This window comes from Balaenoptera borealis (assembly GCF_965194805.1).
Source record: "Balaenoptera borealis genome assembly, chromosome: 8".
Taxonomy (NCBI): domain Eukaryota; kingdom Metazoa; phylum Chordata; class Mammalia; order Artiodactyla; family Balaenopteridae; genus Balaenoptera; species Balaenoptera borealis.
The window spans coordinates 1,119,930-1,138,170 of NC_138865.1; the positions used below are offsets into that span (position 1 = coordinate 1,119,930).

Below are 18,241 nucleotides of genomic sequence, written 5' to 3' on the forward strand. Positions count from 1 at the left end.
ACATTTGTTGTCACTGTAAATTAATACTAATAATAGTAGTATTGTATATGTTAGTATTAATTATAAAGGTATTTTTTCCAGTTTTATTGAGATATAATTGACACATAGCACTGTATAAGTTAAAGTTATACAGCATAATAACTTCCATATATTGTGAAATGTTTACCACATATGTTAGTTAACATCCATTATCTCAAAAATATACCAAAAAAAAAAAAGAAAAAGAAAAAAATGTATTTTTCCTTGTGGTGAGAACTCCTGGAATCTACTCTGTTAACAACTTTCAAATATACCCTACCAGTGGTGTTTACTATTAGATATCAAGTTTTTAACTGAAGTGAATGTTACATTCCATGCTATGAAGTACGTATATATGTATATATATAAACATGTCCTTTCTACTACCCTGATGAGAAAGCATTATCCCCACTTTGTGCAGCGGAATAAAGAGGATCCCTTCTCTGGAAAAGGTTCCTCTCCATCTGAGGCCACAGCCCCCATACACTCACGTTCACTCATGTTCCAGCCTGCAGAGAAGCTGTCTTCACACAAGAAGACGCAGGAAGAAGTTTCTGCGGGGCCATTTCACTCCTGGAAGGATCCATAGTCATTGCAACAGTTAGAGAGATGGCGTAAAGAGTCTGAATTGAGACATTTTATAAAACCATTGCTTCTGGTAAAAGAAAAAAAAAAACCCCACATTCTGCAGCTTCCTAAGTATTGTTTCACTACTGAAAACAAAAAAGCAGAGAAATTAGGCTCAAATGTGCCTGCAGCTGTTAGGAACACCAGTGATACTCTCATGTCAGAGTCTCTTTAACCGAGGATGCTGGCGTCAGTTCTTCAAAATACCCAGAGGGACTCAGAAGTGTAAGAAACAATGTGAATAACTGCCCAGAGAAAAAGGGATTAAAACAAGACTCCGGGGCTTCCCTGGCAGTCCACTAGTTAGAGCTCTGCGCTTTCACCACCGGGGCCGGGTTCCATCCCTGGTCGAGGAACTAAGATCCCACAAGCCGATTGGCGAGGCCAAAAAATAAAAAAAATAAAATAAAAAATTAGAGAAAACAAGGTCCCATTTTGAGTGTACAGTGAGGAAGTTAAGGAGAATTAAAATATCTTATTTTTAATATTTCAGGTTCTTTATAAAATCTAACCATCGAGTCCTAGTTTGCTCCCCTCATGAATGTTTCCATACCCCCAGTTTGGAAAGCATATGAAACCTCTAGTGGTGCCTCTCATTAAAATCTCTAGAAAGCACACTGTCGATGCCCCTGAAATGGGGCTTGTTTAACTGACCCCTTTATGAGATTTATGGCATCAGAGTCACATCCAATTCCAGCTGATTAAGGAAGCTTCATAGAAGCAGAACCAGAAGAAAATGGAAGAATCTGAGCTGTGTCTATAAACACGGTGGCCAGCAACAAGCCTTCCAGAAGCATTTATTAAATGAAAGATGGTTTTTTCACCCTGACGCTGTATTTCACCCGCAGCCCCAGAGCTCTCTGCTGAGGCCCTTTCACACGTCTAATTGTCACAGGTGGGCACCCAAACCGGCAAAGGCACCTTAGCCTCAGTCACTCTTGACCCATGAAACTTTGCAGGAAACTCTAAATCAATACTATATTTGTAGTAGGAGAGTCGGTTTTACTCGTGATAATCCCCTTGATCTTTAACTGCTCAAATTAGAAAAGAGAAAGAAAAGGAGACTTATAAGTCCATGACCCCTTCAGTGGTGAGCCTGACACAGATGGATGATTTATTACAGCCCGATTATTTCTTCTCCACTACAGCCAGCAACAATAAGAAGCACTTATTCTAAAACTACTTTGCTTCTGATGTCCTTTTGGTCTTCTTTTCAGAGGTAGGTTAAAGAGAAGTGCAGAGTGTTTTATACCCTGAAAATTCCAAGTTTCAAGAGTTTCAGTTCATGAAACTTTTAGAACATAACTGAAATCCTTTAAAGACCTCAGAGAACTATATTAGCTATAGACCGGATTTTTAGTTTCTTAACACTTTCTGCAATATTTATGATGCACCTTTGCAGATTTTATGACTCCAATATTTTTATGCTACATTTTAAGTTTCCTGCAAATATTTGCAATTAGAAACTAAAGACCATTTTAAAAGTCAGAATTACTATGATAAAGAATACAATTGGGGGCTTCCCTGGTGGCGCAGTGGTTGAGAATCTGCCTGCCAATGCAGGGGACACGGGTTCGAGCCCTGGTCTGGGAAGATCCCACATGCCGCGGAGCAACTGGACCCGTGAGCCACAACTACTGCGCCTGCGCGTCTGGAGCCTGTGCCCCGCAACGGGAGGGGCCGCGACAGTGAGAGGCCCGCGCACCGCGATGAAGAGTGGCCCCCGCTCGCCGCAACTAGAGAAGGCCCTCGCACAGAAACGAAGACCCAACACAGCCAAAAATAAAGAAATAAAGTAAAAAAAAAAAACAAAAAAAAACACAATAAAAAGAATACAATTGATTTCTCGTTCACGTTTCCATGTTCAAGTTGAAGCTGATATTTCACATCTGAATTTTTGCTCCCTTGTTCTCTTTACTTACTGAATTCCATGGAACTGTCTCCGTGCATATTTTTCTCAGTACAGAAGCATGAGTCACAAGACTGTTTTGTCCGTATAGAATAGTGCTGTTGCAGGGTAAATGATGACCATTGTAACCTGATCAAGAAAACAGGGTGGACGCATGTTGGGTTTCCATTGCTCTGAAATACGACTCACAAGAGTAACAAGTGTCTGCTCTTAAAGAGTCATAGGATATTTGGGCTGGAAGTTCTGAAGAGTGGCATTTGTTTCCTATGGCTGCTGCAGCAAAGTGCCACAGCCTGGGTGCCCTTAACAACGACAGAAACGGAGTGTGCTGCACAGCTGTGGGGGCCAGAAGTTAGAAGTGAGCGTGTGGGCCGTCTTACCCCCTCTGAAACCTGCGAGGACCATCCTTCTCTGCTTCTTCCGGCTTCGGGTGGTTGGGACAACTCCCCATGTTCCTGGGCTGCTCCTGCAGCAATTCAACCTCTGCCTCGGCTGCTATGGCTTTCTCCCTGGTGTCTGTGCCTGTGTCCCTCCCCTTCTTAGAGGGACAATGGCCACATTGGATCAAGGGCCCACCCTACTCCAATATGACCCCATCTTAACTAATTACCTCTACAATGACCCTATTTGCAAATAAGGTCACCATCTGAGGTGTGCATTCAATGCCTCCCCCATAATTCTGAGAGTTAAGACTTCAACCAGTCTTTTGGGGGACACAACTTAACTCTTAACAGGAATCACCAATCAAACCACTTTCTTCAAGGACAATAATTCACGTTGGAGACACAGTTCTATATGTTAAGAATTTTTGTATATTACCTTATTTGTCCCTAATAAGGCAACATCTGAACTAAAAAGACATGAAGAGCATGTATTTTCAGTAACCACTTGATATATGTTTTTAACTTTGCTGTTAATATGGCAGAATCAATGCAACAAGTTTCTAGGAGCCCTTCTTTCTATTTCCAACAGATGGAACTCGGTAGGAAGGCTTCTCTTTAAGTCTTAGTGCCTCAGTAATAATGTAGGCATTTGAGGAGTTCTATGTCACCTAATTTTGGCCAAAAAAAAACCATTTAATTGCAAAGGGGGCTTCCCAAGTGTCCTCTTGCATGCTCAAGGCTTGTGTTATGACCTCCTATTGCAGATGTAGCCTTCAAATCCTAGCACAAGTGTGCAGATCACACCAGGAAGCAGTCTATTCCTAAGGAGTATTAACCGAAGAAATCATGTTATGTCACTGGTATCATCAGTTCTGGTCTAAGGCTTTCCGATAAAATACTGACGTTTGAAGAGAAATGAAGCAAGCTTGGCACTTTAATATCTTTCTCCACCATGGGTAGAAGTTAAGGATGATATACAGACAATTTCCTCCAAAGAGGCCTTGCTAACTACAGCAGGCGGTGACCTTCTAATGTCACGCTTGCTGCTTATCTGCGATGGATGAGATTGGTATCTGAAAATAAACACCTTCAAGTTTCCATTTGATTTTGAAATAACTATTAATTCCCCAAAAGAGTGTTAACCATTTGAGGGGTCATGGACCCTTGAAGGAATCTGATGAAAACAGAGACATTCTTTGTTGAAAATTGTGCATGTCACAATCATAAAAGTTGGCATAAAATTTCAGGGAGTTATTGGGCTGCCTGTTTTATACCCATTCTTCTAGGGGATGCTCCTGGAAGGGTGATCATTAGAATGCATATTATGGAACCAACTACAAATCTTCAGAGGTAGGACCATTTTGGAAGTCAATGTACATCATGCACAACTGCTTCCACTGGGAACCGTGTTGAGGGAGCTGGACTCCTTTCAAAATTAAATTCTTCCATGACAGCCCCTTTATGCTTCTGGAAATTACTTTAGGAACGGGGTGTGACACTTAGTAACTTAGAAGGAATACCTTATTTATGCGAGCCTATGAAATTAAGTACTGAGTGGAGTAACTGATTTTTTTTAACCAGCATGAAATGATCTTTTCTGCAAAAATAAATTAAGTTGACATAGTAAACGATCATTGTGATCCATATTTGCCCCACACTTCTGATTTTTTTAGTTGTTTACCATATGGCAAAAAGGCAGAGGTTCAAAAGAAAAGTATAAGGAAGCAAGGCTATTGGTTGGATGAAAAAAGCCTTGATTAATACAACAGCACCGAGTCATTCATTCTATCCCACGTTTAGAAACAAACCGTCAGATAAATTTGTAGGTCACTCATGCTTACTTTGAACTGTGGTCTCTTACAGAACCAGGCGGAATAGCTGTAATACTCCTGGGAGCCCTGACAACACAGTTTAATTTTGTTCATCCCCACCCATCTCTCCAGCTCGGGCAGAGACTGTCATGCTAGCTTTTGTCCTACTACGCTGAGCTCAACTATGCCCTCTGGCCACATGCTTTAGAGAAAGATTACACTATTTGGTAGATATAAGAGAGGAATCAAGATGAGAAATATGTCTTTTAAGTTTAAGAATATGTATATAATAAAACAGGTCACGCAAACCACATAGCATTCTGCTAACCTTCATTGCTTGAGATGTCACAAAAGTCAGGTACTGTTTGAGAAGGAAGGAAGGAAGGGAGGGAGGAGGGAAAGAAAAAAAGAGGGGAAAAAGAAGGAAAGAAAGAAAACCTTACTAAAAGTGGGAGAATTCAACTGACGTGCAGTTTGATATATATCCACAAATTTCTGAAGGGGATTTTTGTTTCCAGATAAGAATTTATAGTCTATGCAAAAGAGCATGTAAACACCCTTCAATTTTTTGAAAGTACATGGTATCTCTTACCTCTGCACATTAGCATATTTTAATTTTTTTCTTGTTCTCTGCCTTGGACACCCTCTTACAATCATCAAATGCAAGGTTTGGAGCCCCTTCCCTGGGCTTTCCCTGACCCCCTCCCACCCCTAAGCCTTAAGACAGGCTCTGTCTTTCTTGTTTCCCATTGTTCCCATGCCCGGAACATACACCCAATGCTTGACATGACACTTATTGAATTAATGAATGGATCAGTGAATGAATATATTAATGTATGTGTGACCTTTAGTCTTAACCATAATTATGGCAGATCACGATGAGTTCACAGTTTTCATCTGATCTTAATTTTCTATTTCTTCTTCCTCTAAATTCTCCTCCTCACTTCCCTGATTTTCCTTATTACCCTCAAACTTGGAAACATCTTAAATTCAAGCATCAGTCTACAATACTACAAACACTATTTTGAAAGGACAAAATACTCAAATTGTTGCCATCTCTAAAACGTTTTAGACCCTACCTTAGTCATTTGCTGATAATTCCTAAGAGTAGCGATTTATAAGGCCCTACACAGGTTTGAAAATCAACCTAAATCCAAGATGTTCCCACACTTTATTCAATAATAATTTATCAAGTGCCAAGTGTAAGCCAATAGCTATGCCAGGTGCTGAAAAAAAGATAAATGAAACACAGTTCTCACAATCTAGCGAGAGAGACAAGAATATAAATAAATTAATGTAACAATTTTTCTTTATATAATGTGCTTTTTCATTTGTTAATGTTTTTATGTGTTTTGTTAAAAAGGACGAACACAATGACTATAACCATGTGATAGATGCTGTACACAAAGGACCCGAGCACCGTGGGAGCAGAGGAGATACAGACACCCCGTGAGCTTCTCTGGGGGCTCACGTCCCCCAGGCTCACAGGTCACTATTTCCTTCACATCAGTGTGCCAAACAACACAACTCAAATAGAGAATTCGTATCTGACTCATTCTCGACTATACCCATGTGTATTAAGTTTTTGGAGGGCAGCACCGCCTTCTTTAAAAGAGTAGGGTAGCAATTTAGGGTCTTGCTTTAGCAGGACCTCAACTTAAATCTACAAATGAAAATAGCTGCTGTCCAGGCATATCTCAGGCATCACATCCCGGGTGTGCAAAAATGCACAGAAGGGACGGATTTTTGAGGATAGTAATTTTTCAGTCCAGAAAAAACTTCTGCTTCAGTTAAGAAACTTAACTCCGTTGTTGGCACCCCTGTATCACTCTTATTTAGGTTATTCAACCACCTCTAAAAAACATGCTGTCAAATCCAGCTTCCAACTTCCTTCTCTTTATTATTTATACCAGCTTGATCACTTTAGATTACTCTTGAATGGTACATTTCTGCTATCTCTCTGTTTCTGTTGATCGGACTACTTTATCCGTGTTCATTCTTCCTTCTCTAGGTGACCTTCAGCAATGGTATTCTGTTGGCTTATTAGTATTGGCATTTATTTTTCTAAAAGAGTTGAATATGTTTCCTTTTATTTTCCTGTGTTTCAGCAGCTTTTTTAACAACAGAAATGCTTTTCTAGCTCGGCTATTATGAGGCACAAGGTGCTGTGGGAGCGAATGAACATGTCTTTCAGGCAGATTAGAGAGTAGTCACCTTGTGCCCCATCGTTAAACCAGAGAAGAGAACCCTCTCTGAAACGAGCACTGGCTGTGCACTGTCAGTCCTGTGATGCCTGTGGCTTGTCAGCCTTCATTACTTTACAGAAGGTGAGAAACTACACCGAATGGCAAGGTGAGCGTGATGAAACTGTGTTTGTAGATGCACACACTCCAGAAATTGAAACTGGCATCTTCCTCTGCACGGAGCTTGACAGAAGCATCACTATCCACCTCTGGTCCACCCACAGTTCACACGAACCACGACTTACCAACCGCCCAGAGTTCACAAGAACCATGACTTACTATCCACCCACAGTTCACGCGAACCACAACTTACCAACCACCCAGAGTTCATAAGAACCATGACTATCCACCCACAGTTCACACGAACCACGACTTACCATCCACCCAGAGTTCACAAGAACCATAACTTACTATCCACCCAAAGTTCACACGAACCACGACTTACCATCCACCCAGAGTTCACAAGAACCATGACTTACTATCCACCCACAGTTCACATGAACCACGACTTTCCAACCGCCCAGAGTTCACAAGAACCATGACTTACTATCCACCCACAGTTCACACGAACCACGACTTACCAACCGCCCAGAGTTCACAAGAACCAAGACTTACTATCCACCCAAAGTTCACACGAACCACAACTTTCCAACTGCCCAGAGTTCACAAGAACCATGACTTACTATCCACCCAAAGTTCACATGAACCACGACTTACCAACCTCCCAGAGTTCACAATAACCATGACTTACTATCCACCCACAGTTCACACGAACCACGACTTAGCAACCACCCACAGTTCATATGAACCATGACTTACTATCCACCCAAAGTTCAAAGGCACTATGACTTATCAGCTACCCAGAGTTCATGTGAACCATGACTTACCATCCACCCAAAGTTCATACAAACTATGACTTACCAGCTGTTTTATTCCCAGGGCTCTACTACATAATCTATAAGACAAGCTATATTGATAAAGCCAGGGCTACCTCATACAGTGGCACCAAAGGACTTTATGGGACCAAGGTGGGTGAAACTCTCTTCCGAAAAAGTTAGAAGTGTATCATTAAATGAATGTATCTTCATTTGACAACTACTCAGAGCCTAGGGAAGAATCTAAAAACATCTTGAAACTACCTGTTTGTTGCTCTGTCCTCCATTGGACTTTTTGTTGGCTCCATGCCTCTTTTTCTTACTCTAATTTGTAAATCATTTTCAATTTATATTAAAAACTACTTCTTTCAAGTTTCAGGGATTCTCCAGTATCCCTGAGTTTTTGTTTAAAAAAAAAATGAAGCTCAATTTACTCCCTTTATAATGTTATATAATTTGATCATATCAATTTCCAGCCATTATTTTTTTCCAATAATTTTAACTTTTAATAATCAACACTAGCAGAAGGTATTTTATCTTTTGATTTAGATTAAATGTCCATCTCTGGTTTGCTCAAGCTCCACTAAGCCTGCCTGTGTTATGATACAAGGGCTGTAATTAGTGGTGCTGAGGCTGCACCATGCGATCCTGTAACAGTAAGATGAGAGTTTCTTGTTTGGTTTGGTCTTTAGCTTATAAAGGCTATTACTGCTATTTTTAGGAAACAATATCTAGGTCTCTTTCCGGAATAATGATTCATATGTTATAGTCCATTATCTTAGAAATTATAGTTAATGAGACTGATTTCATTTCATTTAATATTTCACTGTCCAGAAGACCTTAGCATCGTAATTTACAGCTCAGTCAGTCTAATAATGTATTTTGTCATTTGGAGAATTAATAAATCTTTCAGATTATTTGTTTCCTAATAATTAGGTAATTTAATGCCCAAGGATTTTTGAAGGTATGGATACATTCTATTCATAACATCAGTCAGCAAGTGCTTTTTGATACATCCTGTGGGAAGATCTCAACGCCAGGGGCTGCAGGCAGAGAAAAAGGCACCATGTGCTCCCACGTGAAGGCTCACAGTAAGTTAGAGGAAACAGACCAAGAAAAGAGAGCTACAACAAAACCAGGTAAACTACATGCTCAAGGTCTTTGCCGGGTTCTCCCCCATAAGGAAGGTTTTGCTGGGGAAAGCTGGGAAAGCTTCACATGGGAAAGGCCATCGACATGCCTGCATTTGACTAAAACACACACACACACAAAACAAGAACAGAAACTCACTCATTGTCAGGACTCTGTTACACTTACATAACAAAATACATTATTGATTCTTTATGTTTCTCTAACTAGAATAGTCCGAGTGCTAGAACATCTATTTTAACAGACAGTCTTCTGGAGGTGAAGGGGACAGTGTGACAAAGGACCCTGATCATCCTAAGATCCATCAGTCTATGAATGCTCATGACCTCGCCACACAGAATCAACACCTGCCAGAGGTCTGCTGGTGTCGAGTCTTATTGTAAAGTCAGTGCGCAGAGTCATTACGAGTAATCTCCATCGTATGAAGTTTTGATCCAGAGACCACGACATTCTTTTAGAGGTGTATGGAAGCAAGTTCAAGTTCTGAGTCTTGATCTGGAGAGAAAGTGAGCTTCCCTGAAGTTCCTATGCAAACCCTTTTCAACTTTCCTCTTGATAGCATTCAAACCATGTAACTTTGGAAATGGGTTTTATAATTTAATGACTATAATATAGACTGGATATTGTAATAAACATCATAAAATGTTACGCTTCTACACTTCCTTTCACAATGGGACACTGAAGCTACCAGCAACCAGGGTACCCTAAACGGCACAGTCCAGACTGAGGCTGGGCACAGAATACATCTCTTCAAAGGGAAACATTACAGACAACATTTCTGGTGTCAGGTTGAACAAAATTTGGATGATCTGCTAAACCTCATCTTTAATTTGTTATATTACTTTTGTTTTACTATTTGATCAGGATATTTGAAAAAAATCTTAATCAGGAGAAATTATTATTTCTTGACTAGCAGGTGGTCGCTGGAGGGTTCACTATGGAACTGCCAGCCTGTGAGTCTGAACCTGAAATAGCGCTGAGGTCATTTCTTAAATACTCTGCCCTAAGACCTTCTGGCTCTACCTCAGGTTCTAACTGTCCTCTGTGTATTCACCCTCCTCATCTCCAACGCACTGTCCTCCTTGTGGGCAAAGTGATCTGGAACACAAAGCAGATCACACCATGACCCATTTTAGACCTCCTTCCTCGGCTCTTGTTTCTTTCGATGACAGTTCTAAGCTCCTTAGCCTGGCGTCAGCGTCCTAGATTCTCCTCGCTCAGTCTGATCCGGGACACCTGTGTTTCCCCAGCACCACACTCTCACCTCTCACTGCTTTGCATGGTCTTGTCTCTCCATCTGGAATGTCCTTCCACGTCGTCCTGGTAATTTTTTCGTCACTACTGAAATGTTGCTTAGATTCCTCTCCCCAGCAAAGGTGAATGTCTTCTCCCCCGTCTTCACCAAGTTACCCATCTGACCCCTGTGTTGGTATTACCAGCACTGCTACAAATTACTATCAGTTCTTTGTTTTGTTTACATACTTCATTTCTTACAGGAGTGTGGGCACCTCAAAGGTCAAGTGTCTCCTATTTTTATTTTCATTTTTGATAACTAGCATGGTGTCTGGTGCCCAGAAGACATTTTGTTAATATGTGAAGAATGAATAAAGCCCTTAATCGATTTTCGATCTGGGACTGTGGCATTATCACTTTTCCATTCGGACACCCCCCTTTTCTGCATCACCAGCCGCCCCTGTGGGCATGTGATCCCCTTCCCCACATCCTCGCCGGCAGGTTACCTTAGCGACTGTTGTTCAGGAAGGAGGCTTGAAGTCTCCCACCGAATTTTAGAATCTAATCACGTAAAAGGGTAAGAAATTCAATCAAACTGCTGCACAGTTTGTCAGTAAAAAAAACCTGACAACCGTGGCACGTTTTTATGAGTTTTATCTATGTTCTGGAAAATGGTCTCCTTCTGACCTAGCCATGACTGAAAAAGCAACATTGTTTCTTAAAACGTCACCAGTAAATTTAACAGATAGATATTAAGTATTTTATAGGAGAAATCCAAGCCAATATAAGGGAAAAAAATTGTCTAGCATTGTTACCATTTTCCTGAACTTTATTCTTCCCAAGAATATAAGCACTAATTATTTGGGAACAGCCGATATGTTCGCTATATAAAGAATCTAAGCCTGTGCAACCGCCATTAAGCATTCAGGAAACAGGAGAGAAGATCAGTTTTATCCCCCAAACACTTTTTATGAAGATCATTCCTACAAAGTTTAATTCAAAATTATTTTCTGCTTAGAGTCAAGATGGATTTCTTGGAGTATTAATATCCTATGGCTCGTCTCACTTTCTGGCATCATCACAAGCTCTCTTTCTATCACAATTCAGTTAATTTATCTCCTAACCATCCTGCAGCAGGGCCATTATTAAGGATGCAGGGGTGGGATGCAGTTCAGGCCAAGTTAACCTTCCTGCTCCCGGAGAGACTGACTCGCGGTAATTTAATTCCTGTCACCAGACTCCACGGGGGAGCACTGCACATTACCTCTCATTACTGCGGCCACAAGCCATTATCTCCAAGCCGCCCCTCGTGAAGTCTGTACGTGACCCTCTCACACGCGCTCCACACAGATGGGGGCAAGCAACAGCACCAAGTGTCCATGAAGAAACAGACCATGAAACAAACCTCACAGGAAGCTCACGATGAACACATGGGAGGTTCAGAGGCTCAGTTCCAGCCAATCCCCCCACTTCCTTCTTTTTCTCCTCCTTCCTTCCTTCTTTCCGCAGTGTTTATCAAGTGCTTACTCTGTGCCAGGCATAGCTCTAGGTATGAGAGACTCACCAGTGCAAAAATAGACAAAGCCCATGCTCTGTTGAACTTTGACTTTTTCTCACTGTACGTTACCTTCAGTCACAAAGGTGATTTGTTAAATGCCTGCTCTGTTCATGATATTCAAGAGTGAGCCTCAGCTCATGTCTTAATAATAACGTCTTCTCTCTCTGATAGGGATGTACACAGTTCACAATGGATAAATATCATAAATATAGCTTTGCTTTAAAATGATTAAAAAAATAACATAACTTCAATACAAATTCGCAAAGAACTCAGGGTAAGGAGTTTGAGGAAATTAAGGTAAGCTGTTCTTAGGAGCTCCAATCTTCCTTAGAAGTAGTGACTCAGAGACTGTCTGTGAGAGATCCACCCCTTTATAACGCTCCTGCCTCAGCCCTGGCACAGGAACAAGGAACTGCATGAGGGAAACTGTCATCTCAGGCAACACCTGCCCTGCCCCATCCAGACTGTGTCCTCCTCCTGTTTGAGGAAAAAGGATAACTAAGGCCGTCAATCATCATCCAAGAGACTGACTCTCTTAGGAAGACATCTCTCTGTTCCAAGCAGAAAGAAGACTTACTGTGAAAAAAGAAAAGCTCTCCAGCAATAATGACTGGCATTGGAATAATCACTAGGGATCTCGTGAGAGGTCCATCCCTTTCTCTTTGGGAACGAGGAGCTTCGTTCTCTACGCAACCTGGATGGTCAAGCACAGAAACCACGTGTATGAAACCAAGGCTGACTTGGTGTGGCACGGCTAGTTTGCCTTTGGACATACTTGCAACACTGTCTCAAAATTCTAGTTTCTCTGCGGATGATTGTGTTGATATTTCTACTCACAGCCTTGGCTCAATCAGGCGATGGCTCTGACAGGGTAGACAGAGGTCATTAGGTCCACCGTGGTTTCCTGCTTCCCACCTGAAGCCCACTTCAAGCTCCTCTCCACATGGCCCCTGGATGCAAAATCACTCCAGTAAATAAGCATCAAAGCTCCACACACCCTAAGGTCTCTCTGTATTTCCAATTCCCTAGTGAGTTACACAGCGTGTTGCTCTTGGTTTCTTTACTGTTGTGGACAACAATCTTGCTTTTGAGTGTATTTATATATTTGTGTGTGTGTGTGTGTCTTCTAAGGGGAAGGAAGGCGGATTCAGACAGGAGTCGTTCTAGCATTTGCTCAATCTAACTCCTGATCCAAAGTCTTGAAAGAAATTTTTAATTGTCTGAATCCCGGGCAGGTTTTGAGCACCTGGGGTCAGGATCCATGTTTTCTTGGCTATTTGCAGCATGTTGCCAATAAGCATGGATATTTACTGAATGAACGAATACTTGAATATTTTTGTGTAGTCTTTCTTCCCAAAATAGGAACACACAAGTAATATTCAGTCTTCTTTCCCTGAAGTTTACTGACAGGAATTAAAAATGCAAGCAAATTTAAAATGATAACATACCAAGATGGAAGCAGTAAAGGATGAGAAATAACTCAACAGACCTGAAAATACAATGTCTAAAGCAAAGTTTGATTTCTGGATTCAAAGCAACTGTCAAGTGCATATCCCAGTAAAGGAGAAATTCTACACTTACAAGTGTCTGTAGTCATGGTTTCACATCCAATGAGAAGATATGTCATCACCTGAGTTAATGACCTAGGCCAGAAAATCACTGCCATACACAAACGTTAATTTAAACACACACACTATTTCAAGGAGAATTTAGCATAGAAATTATAGAACTTTACTATTAAAAAAGGAGAAAGGTTCTTATATATGATTCTGAATGGGGTGTCCTGCAAGATAAATTCTCAAGAATTGGGACCTACTGTGCTTCAAATTCTCTGGCAGCTTTATCACCAAGCTTTATTACCAGGACTGGACTGGTATTAGTTTGGGAATCTCCTCTTCCAATTAGTGAAAGTAGAGAGATGGGGAGTACATTTCTTCCATTTAATACTAACACTTCTTATAGATTTGGGGGCCAAATAATCAACAAATATTTACTTTGCAGCTACAATGTGAAAAGCTTTATGTTAATCATTATGAAGTATGTGTGGCATTGTATAAGATATAGCTTATGGCCTCAAGAAAAGGAAACTCTGCCCTCATGGACTAACATACTAGCAACAATGGGCGTGTCATCAGGCACACGTGGATATATGGGGACACAAGACTTCTGAAAGAGTGTTGAAAGCAAAAGTATTTTGTGACCGGAATATTTTATACCTCCATAAACCACGTATTTATCCATTAATCTATTCTGTCCCAGGTACAGAGCTACAGAGGTTACTAAAGCAAAATTCCTGAATTTTCCAGGTGCACAACCCAATAGAAGGGAGAATCATTAACTGCATAAAGTCTACAAAATGTAGCAGGATGATAACATTTAGAATCCTGAGAGGCAGGAAAGAGAAGAGCGGTTAGGTCTGTATGAATGAGGGTCGTGTGGTCAGCAAATGTTTCATAAAGGATGAAGTATTTCAATAGTATGTGGAAACAGGACAGACATGAAACCATCCATGCATCAGACTGAAGCAGAGACCGTCAAATGTGGAGTGTGATTGTTTCTCTGAGTCTGACACCCCAGCAGAGAGATCAGCCTACTAACAAGAGCCGAAAGTGGGCCTCTGGGGAATCCCAAGTCTACACTGGGGCAAAGGGCCTGACCAAGATGCACGTCCTTACGCCTTGAGATGGGCAGGATTGAGCCGTGTAATTGTTTGCTAAATATCCACTGGATGATCGGTACCCCACGGATCTAATTTGCAAACACTCTTGCATCCTTCCACAATGTCCACCCCTTCACCTTTTCACTCCTGCAATTACTGGGACTTTTCCGGGAGAGACTGACCTTTGCCTGTTCACACACGCGCGCGCACACACACACACACACACACACACACACACACACATCTAGGTTAACAGACAAGAACAGTGAAGACAGCTGGACATGTTTTATGAAAAGTCTGGAGGTATATTCTTTTTCCAAAGCTTCAAAGATCACCAAACATACAAGACATACACGTGAGCCCCAAAATGGACTCAAATACACTGCTGTCTTCCTGGACCATGGAAATGCTAATTCGATAGCATCTTTGAGTGATATTACTTAATCAACATTGTGTTAGACTCACAATTTGAGGACTGAATCAGAAAACACATCAATTTTATGTGGTGTATGGGAAATGCCACTTGTGGGATATTTAACCATTGCACACATGGACCCCAATAACCTACTGGAACTTTTTTTTTCATCTGCATCAGTTTCTTATCAATAATAAGTGAAACAGACAATTACCTTTGTCACAGAAGGTTTCATCCTCAAAATTATTATCCAGTTTCAGGTATGTTAGCCTAAAATAAAAGAAAAACAAAACTTTATTCTAATATGTATACAAACGGGAAAGGGGGGTTTCTGGAGTGATAGGCGCAATTCCAGCTGGTGCCTAGGACCTACTGGGGGGGTCTTGTTCTCCTCCTCACCCAAGAGCTCATTCCAGGATCTGACACATGGAAGCTCATCAGTAAATATGTGCTGATTTTTATTGCAAAAAATCACAAGGTAATTAAAAATGAAAATATTACTGAGTTTATAATTGGTAAATATTAAGTTGGGTGTATTTTGTAAGAGAACATTATGCATTTAATGTTATTTAACAATATACATTGGAATACATTAATAAAATCCATCAAACTCTCAGAAGTCAATAATATATATATATATATATATATATATATCACAACATTTGAGGAGTTAAAATGATTTTTATATATATGCATTTAAAAAAATCCTAATATTTATTCTTTATGTTAATTCTTAAATATTTTGGGCTGCTATTTTTATGTAACTAGTGTCTACTGATTCTAAAGATGCTTACTTTTGTCCACCTCATGTCCCATTTTCTTATTCTCAATTGTTTGTTGCTACCCATACAAGCTCCAAAATGTTCCACGTTAATTACTTTGATTATATACTTTCTCAAAATTGGTATGCGTCCTCCACTAATTTCCATCCCTATTTATGCAAATCTAACCATCCTTAAGACACAACAAAATGCCTGCTTCACAAAGTATTTTCTGATTCCATCATTAAAATTTGTTCTCACTTCACTAAAGCCTAACCAAACTTAATTATGCTTCTTATCACTGCTCACCTCTGTGTGATGGTGGGAGGTGACGTCACATGGCTAGATTTCATTTCATAGGTTCCCATCAGCCTGTGGGATCTTGAGAAGGGTCACTGTACTGGTATCACTGCGTCACTGGCACAGTGACATGTACCGAGCAGACAGCTGATGACATATGTATGTATTTATTCCTGGCCTCATTGCAAACTATTAAAGAAATATTTCACCAAACTGTTTAACTTACTTGAACTGAGTTGAGGACAAAATTATCAGACACAATAATATGCTCTCTGAGGGCAACTGCAATTGGCTTTACAAATGCCCTAAAATTTAAAATGTTTGTGAATTAAATTATGTTTTAATAGGCTACTTGAGGTTCAAATTTTGAGAATTTTTTCTAATTTTAAATGTACAAAAATCTATATTTTGTGTGTACAATGAATAGTTAATTTGCTCAACATAAATACAAACACAGTCATAACACATGTGCTGAAAAGCTGTAGAAAATTAAAACAACTCGAAAGCCCATACCCGTGAAACACTATAACCACAATTCCAAAAAGCACCAACAGAAATGAAAGCATTAGTTAGCTAATGCATTTTGAATGCTGCGGAAGAATATAGTCACTACAAATACATAGTAATAACTTACACCAAATTTAATCCACGAGTTTGTTAAATTTTAATCATCGACGTAGTACATTTTGGTCCATGTTAGCATTTTAATGCCAGCACAGATATCAATTTCTTACAGAAATGTGTAAATTGTGTTGTTTTCATTTATATTTCCACAGACAAAGGCTGCTTTTTCCAGCAGCTCTTTACTGGAAGAAGTCTGGGATGCATCGAATTACATGAGGTTCTCCAGGCACTTTACATGTTGTGTCAAAATTAAGAAAGTTTTATTTTAATGGGTTAGCTAGTTCTCTGATAGTAGTCTGGTTAAAATGGTAAGCAGACAGGATAAAATCGTAAGTTAAGACAAAACTGGTATATATGTATTATAAGTGAGAAATCATGGTGAGAACATTTGCATGATTAAATGTTTTAAAAGGAGCTCATCCAAACACTTATTTTTATCCAGGATCCTGAGGAGAAATCCTGTCCAGATCTAACCGTAAGGGATCACACAGTGGGCCTCTGTGTGGATCGTACTGCCATCCAGGGCTCTTGTTTGACTAAGAACATTGATCATACTTATGGGTAGAAAGAAGCCACCATGGTACTGCAAGGAGAAGACAATCAAAACCTACCTATACAATATTTCCAATTTTATCACTTACATACCCTCACAGACATTCATCATCAAAGCCATGTACTGGAGTATTTTTCAACTTTTGCAGTTGTTTACTAAATGTTGAGATGTTTTCTGGAAAATGCACCTGCACTACCACAAGAAGAGTCAGAGTTCACACTGAACAACAGCCTCCCCCCGCGTCATTACCCATCCATAGATACGTGTGCCTGGTGACTTTGCTCCAGTTTCAGAGTTCCACACGGTCATGGCACTGACCACAGACATCTTCACATAGAGTAAAAGGACATCACATCTGTGGCATATGTGATTCTTTCCTCAAAGTTTCCTCCTTTGTTTTCTTAGCATATAGTTCATCTTGATTTTCGTTAAACTATTTATTCTAAACTTAAGTCTGTTGCTCAAACCGTGGATCCTGCGCCTTCCTGCTCATGACCTGGACCGTCAGCCGTGCATCTTCCGTCCCCCTGCACCCAGCTCACCCTCCCCACCCTGCATGGCTCACCCTCTCCACCCTCTCCAGACATTACTGCCACCAGCCCTCAGTATATTTGTGTGTGTGTGTGTGTGTGGTACGGGGTGCTCCACGGTCTTTTGAAAGAGCCTTCTATGCTACTTAATGATAGTGGTGTAAAGAACTGTCACACGGAATCATTATTTTAACTTAATGAAGTCTTTCTTTTAGGAAATAGGTCTATACAAATAAGGTAAGGATGTTGTAATATAAGTGAGTAATACATCATTCAAGGGAAGCAGTGTTGAAATTATTTGGATTTTTAGACGACCTCAGAAACTAGAAAGTATCTGATCTTGGAGACTTAGGCACAATCAGATATCTCCCTGCATAGATATCTATTTAACCTGTTTAAGTTAACTGACTAGGATGAAAAGATTCTAGCTTGCAGGGTCTCTACACCACCAAAGCCAAACATCTAAAGCAACATATATTCCGAAATCCTTTTAAAAAGAAGACAAGTCAAATTAACTCAAATTTTTACGTAGGTAAATGGAGCACATAATAATGATTTATTTAACTAATCAAGACTGCTCTGTAATAAGAAAG

At 40.3% G+C, this 18,241-nt stretch overlaps 1 long non-coding RNA gene across 1 annotated transcript in view; it reads right to left on the minus strand.

The window, feature by feature from the left end:
• LOC309633381 overlaps positions 1-18,241 on the minus strand; it is a 364,347-nt gene that overhangs the window by 59,779 nt on the left and 286,327 nt on the right. The window contains exons 6-7 of the long non-coding RNA XR_014247482.1: positions 15,095-15,150; positions 12,644-12,756 (exon numbers count right to left, since the gene is read on the minus strand). This is a non-coding gene — a long non-coding RNA (uncharacterized lncRNA). The remainder of the gene's footprint in view (positions 1-12,643; positions 12,757-15,094; positions 15,151-18,241) is intronic.